Source organism: Phodopus roborovskii, unplaced genomic scaffold, assembly GCF_943737965.1.
Source record: "Phodopus roborovskii unplaced genomic scaffold, PHOROB, whole genome shotgun sequence".
Lineage (NCBI taxonomy): Eukaryota > Metazoa > Chordata > Mammalia > Rodentia > Cricetidae > Phodopus > Phodopus roborovskii.
In genome coordinates, this window is record NW_026126482.1 from 31247501 (window position 1) to 31260745 (window position 13245).

Here is a 13245-nt window from a genome sequence, read left to right on the forward strand (position 1 = left end):
TGTAGTTACTATGATGCCAAATAAAAAGTTCACATCTGTTCCTGTAGCCGGGGAAATACTGACTTGACTCCACTGGTGATGAGATACCGCAGCTATGTGAACGGAATGGTGGTAGGGAAGCGTTGGTGTGTGTAGAGTCAGCCACCCATGCCTTCCACACTGCATATTCAACTACTTAGGATCAAAAATGTTATTTTCACTATATCTTCACTAAGTGATTACAAATGCTTTGTCCTTGTTAATGCAGTGTAACATCTTTTAAATAACATTTACATCGTTAGATATTTAAGTAATCAATAAGTGACTTAAATATTCACTGAAGGTCAACAAGTTGACTCAGATGCCCTGAATTCAATCCCCAGGACCTACATGGTGGAAGAAGAGATCCAAATCCTGCAAGTTGTCCTCTAACCCTCACATACACAACACAGCAAACATACACCAAGAATAAATACATGTAAAAGAAAAAAGTAAGTTATCCATTAAGATGTGTATAGGTTATATGCAAATTGCACATGCTCTATATGAGGAATATGGCTGCTTAGACTTTAGGACCCAGGGGCAACCTGGAACTAATCCCTCCTAGATCCTGAGGGACATTAAGTATTTTCTTTGCAGTGATTGCACCTGTGGCATGGTAGATTAGAGAAGCAGCCATGATTCTATGCCCTTTGCAGTGACACTTAACAGCATCTCCTGTTAAGAGGTGGTTCTGAGCCAGCTTTCAATAACCTGCCCATACTTCCTCTTCTGGCATGTAATCTTCCCACCCTGTGAGTGAACAAGCCTAGTAGAGTCCATGGCAGGATGAAAAGTAAAAAAAAAAAAAAAAAATACAAGGGATAGGGAAGAGCCACCCCAGCTGGAGCCACTTAGGCCAGCCAGCTCTGGGCCAACCCAGTAACCCCACAGCTGCACAGATGATCTCAGCCAAGACCAGAAAAATCACCCTGCCCAGCCAAGTTCAAACTGCTGATCAGCAGGACTGTGGGTAAATAAATGGTTCCCTTAAGCCAGTAAGTATTGAAGTGGATTGTTACACAGAAAACACCAATTGATACTGAACATGTGTATGTGCATGTGGTGTGTGTGTGTGTGTGTGTGTGTGTGTGTGTGTGTGTGTGTGTGTACTCTGGCGTTAGTAAAGCCAAACTCTTGTGTTCTGCAATGGAAACTATATCTAAGTCAGAAGACATCTGACACAGTAAAGACCAAAGCAGTGATAGGGTTTTCAAAATAGATGATCCCAAGAGTCATGAACCCAGAGCTGAGAAGGACAGAGCAGTGTAACAGACACATGATTCTTTGTCATTAGAGGCTCTATAGACTCGTCCATGTTTCGTTTTCTTTTAAAACTATACATGTTTCATTTTGATAAAACGGAGAATTAAGTAGAAACCAAAAGGAAAGCGAACTAAATACTCAAACCATCATAGGAAGCCAGGGATCAGCAGCTGACACTGCCAGGAGCAGTCATGTGGCCAACACATGCCCCAGGGCCAGAGGAATTTCCAGCTCAGACACTGCTACAACTAACCCAGATTTCCCTTTTGATTAGTATTCAGACTTCACGCTTGCATGCTTGTGGTTAGTGCACAGTGGGGGAACCGTAAAGGGGGTGCATGGAAAAAATTGGATGTAGAGGGTCAGACATTGCAGGTGCTCTGCACGTTGGTAGTCTCTACTCAGCAATCCAACGAGCACCACAAGCATCCAAAACCATAATGGAAAGCTGGCCGCACCCAATCAGGGCATGGAAAAAGCGGTCATTAAAAATGCTTCTGTGGCAACAATATTGAGTTGGCATCAAGGAAAAGTGGGGCAAATCAGCAGACTGAAAGTAGTGAGAGACACTGGAAAGACAGAACAGGCCCCCCCCCACACACACACACACACACACACGGAGAGAGGAGAGAGGGAGGGTCAAAACGACTATCCTCTGGGGCGATAAGGTGGTTCAGCAGGTAGAGACACCTGCCTCCAAGCCATAGGGCCCAATCAATCCTCAATTCCCACACGGTGGAAGGAGGAAACGAACTCCTCTTGTTTCGTGGTGTGTGTGCATATAGGCATGCAGAGTCAATAAATAAGCCTAATAAGAGTTCATTAAGAGACTGTCGTCACTCTCATTCCCCAATGCTGCTCTCCTCGCTTCATGTTTAAATGTATATTGGATGCAGAGTAATGTGGAATAAAATATAGAAAACCCTTCTTCTGGAATGATCATTTTTGATGGTTGTTTGTTTATATTTTAAGTTCCCTTTCCCATCTTAGATTAGAAATTAGTTGCATGGTAATTTGGAAAATGATACAGAGAGCAAAACAAGGTGCTGTTTCATTAGTCAGGATAGCCTAGGGCATGCCACAGTAAGGAAACCCTGGGACTGACTTCCCAGGCCCGGGATACACAGTGGGTCTGCAAAGGGTCTTTAATTATCTGGATGCCTCAAGGATTCAGGCTGATCCATGCTGACATTAGCACTTTCTCTCAAAGGGCACCCAAAGTGGCATGCATCCCTTCTGTTCATACTTCATTAGCCAAACCTTGTCTAAATTCACTAGGGTAGGGAAGTTCAATCTGCCCGCAAGACCCAGAGGAGGAGTGGTGTAGTTAACAGCTAATATAACTTAACTTCATATTCTCTCTTTTCTTCAACAGACCGTGATTAGACTTATCTTTATCCTGAATAACCTTTTACTTCACAAATGCATCATGCATTAAAGGCAGGGGATGAATCTGGGTAAAGTGGGAGAGCCTAGGAGGTTATATGAGGTCCTAAAGTTATGTAAAGTAGTGTGGCTTGGTTTGTTTCTTTTTTTTTTTCTTCCTGTGGTTGACTGGCACAGTACAGTATTTGCAGAGCAATCCTGGTTTTCCTTAAGTGGTTTCTATAAGGAGATCATTTTCATTCACCAATCACCAACCAATTTATTTTTGCTTACAAGTGTTCTTATGTGTGCCTGAATTTTGAAGATTGTGAGTTTAGGGAAACTCCACCTTCTGGGTGTTGAAGCAGTGACCCCAGCTGCCCTGGAAACAAAATTGGTGCAGGTGCACCAATGAAAATCTTTATTTTCAGAATCCCAAATTGACAGTTGTGCCTTAAATAGGACAAGTCAAGGAGAGCCAGGCTGTATACCAGGAAGTCCTAAAAAGTATGGTTTTCAGGAAGATGCAATGGGGTGTGGTGGGCAGAAGGAAGTTTCCACCCATTAGAGACTAATGGAGAGATGCTTCCAGAGTTCTTTGCAGGGGACTTCAGTGATAAGAGCTTCACTCCCCCTTTGCATACAGATACAAATGTAAAAGAGCCCCACATGTTCAGCCAGAGTCCCCAAACTTTCTCACCCATCAACCCCAAGTTCTCAGGCCATCATCTCCAAACATAGTTATTAAATCCTCACTACAGCCAGAAAAGCTGAAGTCATCAGGACTGTGTTACTTTGGAATAGGGAAAAACCCACTGAAACCAGGCACATTTTCAAAAGAGATGCAATTTCTAGGACATAACAGGGTTAGGACTAATTTTCCAGTTTCTTTTTTTCTTTTCTTCGTGTGTGCATGTTTGTATGTGTGCATGGATGGTGGGTGTATGCATGGGTGGAGAACTGAGGACAGCCTTAGGGGCTTTTCTCGGGCACTGCCCACCTCCTCTTCATTGGCCCAGAGCTCACCAATTTAGCTGCCTGTAAGCCCCAGGGATGGTCCTGGCCCTGCCTCCCCGGTGCTGAAGTGCCTAGTATGTACCCTCACATCTGTGCTCTTTTGTTTTGTTTTTTAAACATGGTTTCTGGAGGTTGAACTCAGGTTCCCCATACTTCTAAGACAAGTACTTTACCAGTTGTGTTGTTACAATTCTTAACCTCCCTAACTCTACGAAACCCTCAGGCAGAAATGAACTTCATTGTGATGAACTTCTCACCTCCCCTTTTGCCTTTTGAACTCCAGAATCTTTATCATGGAACTTACTAACAGTCTGGCTTACAAAATGTAAAGTCTTTGGTTTGGGATTTGATGTGGTTTGCCGTGAACATGTGTCGTGGCTACTTGAACCCACAAGCATGTGCTTCAAACTACAAGCCGTCTATTAGGGCCCCTGAGAACATCTCAAGCTCTTCCTCAAGACATGCTGCTGGCACATCACCACCAGCATCTGAAGGATGTCTGAGCCGGCTATTGTGAATTCTCTTCTCTGCTTCCCTGTTGCCTTGTCCCATACCACACAACAGGATGCATCAGACCTCAGGTGCTTTATATTGCAAATGATGGTTTGCATTGATCACCACATCACACACACTGTAGGTGGAAATTTCAAGACTTGTTCACACTGAGCTCTTCTGCTTTTTAACATTTCAAAGCTTACATTACTTGGTGCGTGTCTGTGTGTGGGGGCATGAATGCCACAATGCATGTGGAGGACAGAGGACAATTATCACAGTTGATTCTGTCCTTTCATCATGTGGGTCCTGGACATTGAACTCAGGTTGTCAGGCTTGGTGATAGATGCCCTTGCCTGCTGAGCTATCTTGGCAGCCTGGAGAGCTTTCAATGGCTCTTTAGCTAATTTCTCTAGACTGGGGGTTTCTCAACTTTGCCATCTTGGGACAGGTAATTCTTTGCTATGGGGTAAGGATACCCTGGGGATTAAAAGCCATATGGAAATGTTTTGACCCTCTGCCACCCAGACACTAGGAAGACCTATTCATCTCAATTGTGACAACCAAGGACTACTTCATAACACTGCCAAATGTAGGCTAGGCCACCAGCATTTAATAGATATGTAACACAAAACACAAATACTAGTCACAGAAGTCATGTTAAATTTCTAAGTGTTACTTAAACAAAAGTAAAAGAAATTAGCATAGTAACATTGAGTGGTATTTTACCATATCTCAATGTATCCAAAATAACTTTGCTTCAACATGACATTAATTTAAAAAATCAACAACAAGATCTTGCATGAGTTCTAATAGACCGTCATTGTGGGGCCCCATCACATTCTTTTGGAGACTTCAAAAGTCACTGATAGGCATAGTCATGATTCACTGCAGCAGATCTCAAAGTGGTTAAAGGACCAATATTTGTTATGTTCATCCAGAGTACAAAAGCTTAATTCCTAGTTACCTGATAGAGACTCAAACCAAAATCATGTACAGGAAGCTAGATGAAGGCTTTTTCTAGAATTAGTACTCTATATAACCAATAATATCATGACAAAAACCATATATGTATATATGTATATATATATATACATATATATATATGTGTGTGTGTGTGTATATATATATATTGTAAATTTTGAGTTAATATTTATACCTTAAGAAAAGCTGTTAACGTGTCAAAATAAAACCAAGTGATTATGAGATTAGTGACAATACAATAGTCCCTTAATTTTTTTTCTGTCCCAAATCAGGTGGTTCTTCTGACATGAGAGAGCAATTTTGGAGGCGATTAAATTTTAGTGAGGTCATGAGGACAGGGCCTCCATGCAGGCTTAGCATCCTTACAAAAAGAAAATGAGACTAGAGTTCCTTCTTGTAGCCATGTAAGGATGCATTGAGAAGGGAATCATCTGAAAACCAAGAGGGAGCATCCACTAAACACTGCCTCCTTCAGCACCTGCATCTTGGACTTGCCACCTTCCAAAGCTCTAATAACATCAGTCTAAGGTATTCTATTATATAAGCCCAAACCAAATGAGCCAATACTTTCAGTTCTGTTTAATATCCTAGGCAAAGATTTACCTGGTTTGAAACTCTGGATGTTATGTGTGTTGTCAGTATTCTGTGACTATAACAAGGAACTGAGATAATCAGCTTAGCACAAGGAAAGGTTTGTTTTGGTTCAGTTTTAGAGGTTTGGGTCTGAAGTGGACGAATGCCCTTGCTTTGGACCTGTGGCAAATTATGGCACAGCAAAATTAGTGACCTCATAGCTGGGATTTGAAAGACAAGAGAGGAAGGAGGAAGGGAACGGAAGGAGAATGGGGGGGGGCATGAGAAGGAGGAGAAGAAACAGCAACCAGAGTCTCACCATCACCTTTGAGGATACATCCTCAATAGGGCCCACCCTTAAAGTTCTACCTTCTCCCAGTAACATTAAACTCAAGAACAAGCATTTAACTCAAGGTGTTGAGGAATATTCTAGATCCAAATCACAGCACCGTAGTTCTTTGTCTCCCTTCAAGAAAGGCAGGGACCATACCTTCCAATTTCCTGTTTTCATTTCACTTCCTAGTATAGTACCAGATGCAAAATGAATGTGAGTGCATGCCTGAATGATGTGTTCTGCCAGCTCTGACCTCTCATATGCTGTAGTAATGCAGGAGGCAGATTCAGAGCAGACCCCATTATTCCTGCCACATGTGTGTGTGTGTACACCTCAAGAACTGACAGATAAGGACTAAAGCGATGGTTGACCATCTGCCACATTACTCAGTGACACGTATATTCAGGTCATGCTTACTAAAAATAGTAAATGAATACAGTTACTAATTTACCACAATGTTGGATTAGTTAGAATTCCATACCAAGCATTCAGGAAAACAGTCAGTGATTCTGTTTTTAGATAAATCCTATTATGATACTACCGGTTGATAGAACTACCAAAGGATAGTCATCTTCCTTAGAGTCCCTTTCCTCACACATGAGAATCTGAACAGATCACAGGAAATTGTAGACTGTGTACCTGGATCCCCTGCCTTGTGTGCGTTTTTCCACTGTGTTCCATTATTGATGAATCATCTTGACAAGAATGATGCTTCTGTCTTGCTGATGAGATGGCAAGTAAGACACTCCTCTGCCCAAATGAAATCTTTAATGTTTTTGCTCAAAATTATAATGTTATAGAATCTTCTAGTGTCATCTTCTTCCAAAACTTTCATTACCATTTAGCTTGTTTTGGGGTGGGCAGTCTTTCTAAGATTAAATGGGCAGAAGATACAGAAAACAAGAAACAAAGAAACAAAAACTAAATGAAGGATTACAGAAATTGAATACTTCCAAACAGGAACTCAAAGCAATATGGAAGCCTGTCAGATAGTTGGTTTCTACATATCTATGTCGAGTCTATTTCAGTCTATTTATATGTACATGTATTTTTGGAAAAAAATGTCTAAAAGGTCCCTCCTCCATGCATTCTTAAAGACTCATGAGTAAGTTTGAAGGTCTACTATTTGGGGGGAAATAGTGTCATAATTTCCTGTCTAAAAGGGTATGTGATGGGGAGATGCAGAAGGTTCTCCATGTTTACCCTGTGAGCCTTTCTCCAGATTCAGGAAGATGCCCAATAATGGTGACATCCCTGTCATAAACAAGATTCAGTGAAAGGAACTTTGAACTGGAAGTCAAGGCAGTTTGATTTGATTCTGTTATTGGAGATCTGTCTTTAGCCATGTCATTTATTCTTGCAATCAGTTTTGTACCTGCAAAATGGATTTTATAAGCAATAACTCTTACTTTGTGTCTTTTGGAAATGTGATTTCAAATGTATTTAGGCTGCAGAGAACACATTCATTAAAGCTATTATGGTTATTCACTGGTACATAAAACAGAAGATCAAACACCTCAATTTTTCTATCCAAACATATTTTGGACAGACTTACTCATTGACGAGTCCCTTCCTACTATCTCCATGAGGAGTCATCATACTCAATTTGATGGAAATAGCATAGTAAAATGATCACAGATAAAGTAGAGACACAAATATTCACTATCCTTTTGTTCTCCAGCAAACTCTCCAATTAACATGAAATTAGTCCCATAAATTTACTTATTATCTCATAGTATATTTTCATGTCTTTTTTATTAGGATGCTAATATTTTATATCTAATGCATAGAAATATAAAACACTTAAAGCACTCTTTTGTTAATATTTTCTAAATGATAGGGCCAATTACAATGAGATTGTAGTTAATAACTAAGGATTAAAACATGGCTAGTTAGAATTAATCTGCATATGTAAACTTAATTAATGGTTTTATTCAAATTGGATAATTTGCATAAATTTTTAGAGGAATTTACTTTATGGTGTGCTTTCATTTCACTAAAGCTCTCATACTTTATAGCCATTACAAAGGCTTAAAACAGTTATTATTTGGAGATAACCAGCCTGAATGTGGTGATAAATTTATTTTGATGACTAGCCATTATTATATAATCCATCAAGCATATTTACTTTGACCCTAGAGATAAAGAAAAAAAAAAAACCACATACTTAACTATCTATAGAAAAAAAATCTAATTCTAAAGTGATGGAAGGTCATAAATTAAACTCTAAGATCCAGAGGCTACCTACGACTGCTTCATATGTATGTGCTTGTGTGTGTGTGTGTGCGCGCGCGTGCACACGCGTGAATATACATAGGTATATATCGTCCTTGCAGGTATCCATGGAGGTCAGAAGTTGATGTTGGGTATCTTCCTGTATCATTCTCTATTTTTTCTAGCTTGGATCTCACTCTGCAGACCCCAGGTGTCCTGGAATTATCTGTAGACCAGGCTAGCCTCAAACTCACAGAGATTTATCTTCTTCTGCATCCTGAGTGCCAGAATTAAAGGCATGAGCCACCATACCTGGTTTCTACCTTACTTTTGAGGCAGAGCCTCTCAGTGAACCTAGAGCAAAACAACTCCGCTAGGCTGACAAATCCTATAACCTCTGCCTCCACAGTGCTGGACTTACAGATATGTGTTGCTACTCTCAGCTCTCACATGGGTGCTGAAGGTTGAACTCAGGCCCTCATGCTTTTATGGCAAACCCTTTACCAACAGCTATATCTGTCCAGCTCCTATGATTGGATTTTGTTCAACCTGAAAAATGGCAGACACATGGAAACTACCTCAGTGAGGAGCTGGCACCAGATGTCTCACAAAGTACCACACTTCAAGGCTGTGGATAAAAGCTTTTTATCCCATTCCTCCCCCCTTTCTCTAAGTTTCTGCAAAGTCAGAACTCAGGGAAACAGTGAGGCTTCCTGGCTTGGATGCATCACCATTTGGGATGCAGACCAAGATGCCTGGTGCTGCTACCATCACTGTCATCTTTCACATTCTCAGGAACACGTCTGCTGTAATGACTTCAGCTAGTACAAGATACCTCACCCATCTGCAGGACGAAAATATTAATGAGTGAATCCTGCCCAGAAACTCTTGAGCTGCTACTGTTTGCTACTGTGTCTTGTATGAAGGTCTGACTGGGGCTTCTGAGGCCAACTAGAGGTTGGTCTGACACTGTCTCTCTGGTTAAATGGGTCACTGATGCCTAAACAGACTCTTCTCATGTCTTCACAGAAACTTCATTTCCCTGTATTCCAAGGAAAAGCCCATGTCGTCCCTACTTGCACTTTCATTTGTAATAAGTAATTTAGAGCCTACTTGTATAGCAAGCTATATTGTCCTCTGATTGTCCCATACATTGGTCTTACCAACCGACTGACAAGCTCCTTAAGAGTAGTTTTTTATACTAAAATTTTAATTTATATGTAATAGCTATATTTTATGGACTACATTACATATCAGTTTTATGGGTTACACATTATATTTCAATATGTATGCATAATGTATAATTATCAGAACTGGCATATCCAGCATTTCAAACACTTGTAATCATTTTGTTTTGAAAACACTCAAACCCTCTCTACTAATTCTTTTGAAATACACATATAATTTACTGTTGTAAACTAATTATTCTACTGTGTTGTGAAACATTAGAAGCTATTCTTCTGGCCAAATGGTATGCTTGTGTCATTAATCACCCTTCTTCCATCCTCTCTGTATTGGTCAGCTTTTTGTACTAGTATCAAAACATAGTATAAACACGGGAGATTCATTTTGACTCATGGATCCAGAGGTTTCAGACCATGATCTGCTGGCTCCCCTGCATTTACATCATGGTAGGAAAGCACACAGCAGAGACCCTGTTGTGAGGACAAACTGTGGTCAGGGTGCTAAGACTAAACAAACTCATCAAAGGAATCCCTCCCCTGTTTCATCCAGTTAAGCCCTACCCTGTGAAGATTCCACCTTGTCCCAATAGCCCATTAAACTATGACTTCTTAACAGTTAACCCATTGGTGAGGTTAGAACCTTCATTATTTAATCACTTTCTAAGACCCACAGCGCTGAACACTGCTGCATTGGGAACAAGCCTTCAATGCATGAGCTTTGGAGGTATAATTCATATCCAAATCATAGTGCAATCCTCCACATTTTTCCCAGTCTCTGGTAGCCACTATTCTAATCCCCACCTTCATGAGGTCAAGCTTTGTAACATCCAGATATGAGCAAGACTAACATTTGTGACTGGTGTTCATTTACTAAAATCTGTTTTCTCTTTGTCAAGACAAGAGTTTGGGAATTCTTGAACCATTAGATTGGGAATCTTTTTGAGTTTGGATACTAGGCACATTAACACTGCTGTCATTTGGCAGAGACTCATGGAGACCTACTAGGTCCGACAGTTCTGTGGGGCTCTGAGAATATAAAGGTCTCCAAAACCTGGCTCATTCTCTTGGGAAAGACAATCCAATAAACAATGCAGGGGATGGGATGATGTTCAAAAGGGGTGTCAAATCGTTAAGAGCACCCAACTGCCTCTGATGATTGGGACTTTGCACTGGGGTAAGCTCAAAACAGGGGATTAGTTGAGATGAATTTCTATTGGATCAATCAGTAAGACTATTTCAGTCATTCAGAGAAATGGCTAAGAGTGACTCGAAATTTTACAGGAAGTCTGTAAATTAGGTGCAAGTTATGTCTTAACAGTTCATTCCTAAGGAGGGTCTGTGCAATTCTGAATGTCCTTTTTAACTCAGTGTTCACGTGGTGGTTATGATCTTGGTGTTGTAGCACATAAAAGCCACTTCATACTCAAGCACCACATAATGTTAATACCATAGCTCTAGCCCCATGTAAACCAAGTTGTCCAGAAAATGACAGGGTTGCAACTTTGCTTATTGTGAACATTGAACCCGATCCTTCCCCTTGCTTTCTTGGCCTCCCCTCACTCTGTCATTACAGACACAGAAGAGCAAGTCCTTTTTGTTTCCTCTATGGGATTGACACCAGAATAAAAGTAACCTGGCCCAAGACCCAAGTCAGGGATCAACGTTTCAAAGATGAGCTGTGTCTAGGTGGAAAGAAATTGAGAGAGAAAGTTATGTACCACTAGTCTATTATCTTTTCTCTCTCTCTCTCTCTCTCTCTCTCTCTCTCTCTCTCTCTCTCTGTGTGTGTGTGGGGGGGGTGTGTAGGTATGTGTGTGGTGTATACACTCACTTGTATATGTGGAGGCCAGATGTCCATGATGGGTATCTCCTTTTGATTCAGCCTCTTGCTGAACCTGGAGCTTATCAATTCAGCTAGATTGTCTTACCAATGAATCCCATAGATTCAGTTCTTCTAGGATACTTACTTACTTGTGAGTATTCATGTGTGTCCAGACTAAAGGACAACACTGGGCATCATTCCTCATGAGCTCTCAACTTTGTTTCTTTGAAGTAGGGCCTCTCATTGAACCTGGAGCTCACAGATTCAGGGAAGCTGCCTGACCAGTGAGCCTCAGGGATCCAGCTTCCTGGTTTTGGTAATAGAGACATGGGACACCATACCTGGATTTTTTACATGGGTTCTGGGGACTGAGCTCAAGTCCTCATACCTTCAAGACAAGCACTTTTATGAGCTGTTAAACTCAGTACACTAATACAGCCAATTTACAGATAAGCAACAGAGGCTGAGCACACTAGGAAAGAGTATTCTGTATGTAATAGCAAAACAGACGCAACCCTGAGCAGGATGCAGCCAGACCCCAGCCCTCTGTTTTCTCCCAGTGCTTTTTATCGCTTCCCAAGAACAGAGAAATTAAAATGGTGAGTTATTGGGCTCTGTTTTTCATTGCTTTGAATCAAGAATCAAGGGAGTAGAGGTGTATTTTGTTCATGGTTTGAGAGGACACAGTCCATCAAGATGAGGGAAGGGTAGCAGAGGGCTTGGTCCATGGCAGTCACAGATGGGGAGGGAAGGGGCTGTTGCATGGTACATGGTGCTGATCAGAAGCAAAGAACTAACTGAACTGGAAGTGGAACGGCCTATGACTAAGGCCTTCTGCTGCCCTAACAGCCACTGGCTGGGCCCCATGTCCAAAAGATTCTCCAAGTTTCCAAAATAGCACTCTCAAATGGGTACCAAGGATCTTAACATGTGAGCCTGTGGGGACACGTCACAGTGAAGCCACATGTCTTCTAACCCACTAACATAAGGTCAAACTCACAGTGCTTGCTTGGCCGGTAGGAAAGACCCCATCTCAAGGGAATATGGTGGCTAAATATAGGAGAAGGACACACCACATCCTCCTGTGACCTGAACAAGTACATGAAGTCACACACACACACACACACACACACACACACACCACTCATATAAATCATAATTCACAGAAGCAGAATAATACAAAATTAATCATCACAGGGACCAGTTCAAGGAATATATCCTCCCCCAATTCCCTGATCTGTGTATTGTACAGCTGCTTTCCTGTTGTCCACAAGGTAATTAAGAGGTGATAATAATATGAATTCTCCCTCATCAAAGTCATTAACACATTATTATTATTGTCATGAGGCAGCTTGCTACTGCTTGGTCATGGTCAAGTCACTTGAGGCAGCGAGTCCTTATTGTTCTATGGGGATTTCTACTGCAGAAAAGAAACAATAGATTGGGGATGAATTAGCAGGTCACATTCTCTGTAACTCCCCAGTGATTTATTTCCTGAAGTACTGCAGATTTCTGGGAACCTCCAAGGAACCATACCGACTCGATGCATGACCCACTGGGTGGGGTCTTCCACAACCATCCTCAATGAATCAAGAATAGAACAAGTCCCACCGTCCTTCCAACTGCACTGGAAGGCTTGGCTCATCTCCTTCCCTCATCTGTCTACACTGCTTCTCTGTTTAAACTGAGACCCAGATAAAGACACATTGGGTCCTCCCAACACCAGTTTATTTTCATGTTCTGGGTATCGAGTGCTACCAGGTGTAAATACATTCAGACAGCAGGGGATGTTTTGTAATTTGTCTCTCAGGCATCTTGGGAAAAGCTAGGTATATCTGTTTAGATATGTCTATAAATTGGTACAACAAATACATTTGGCTTGGTTTGGAGATCTCCCAGTCTCCGTTATATTTTTAAAAATTGTGTGGTTTGCTCACATGTGTGTTTAAGTTGTATGACCCTTGAGGGCACAAATG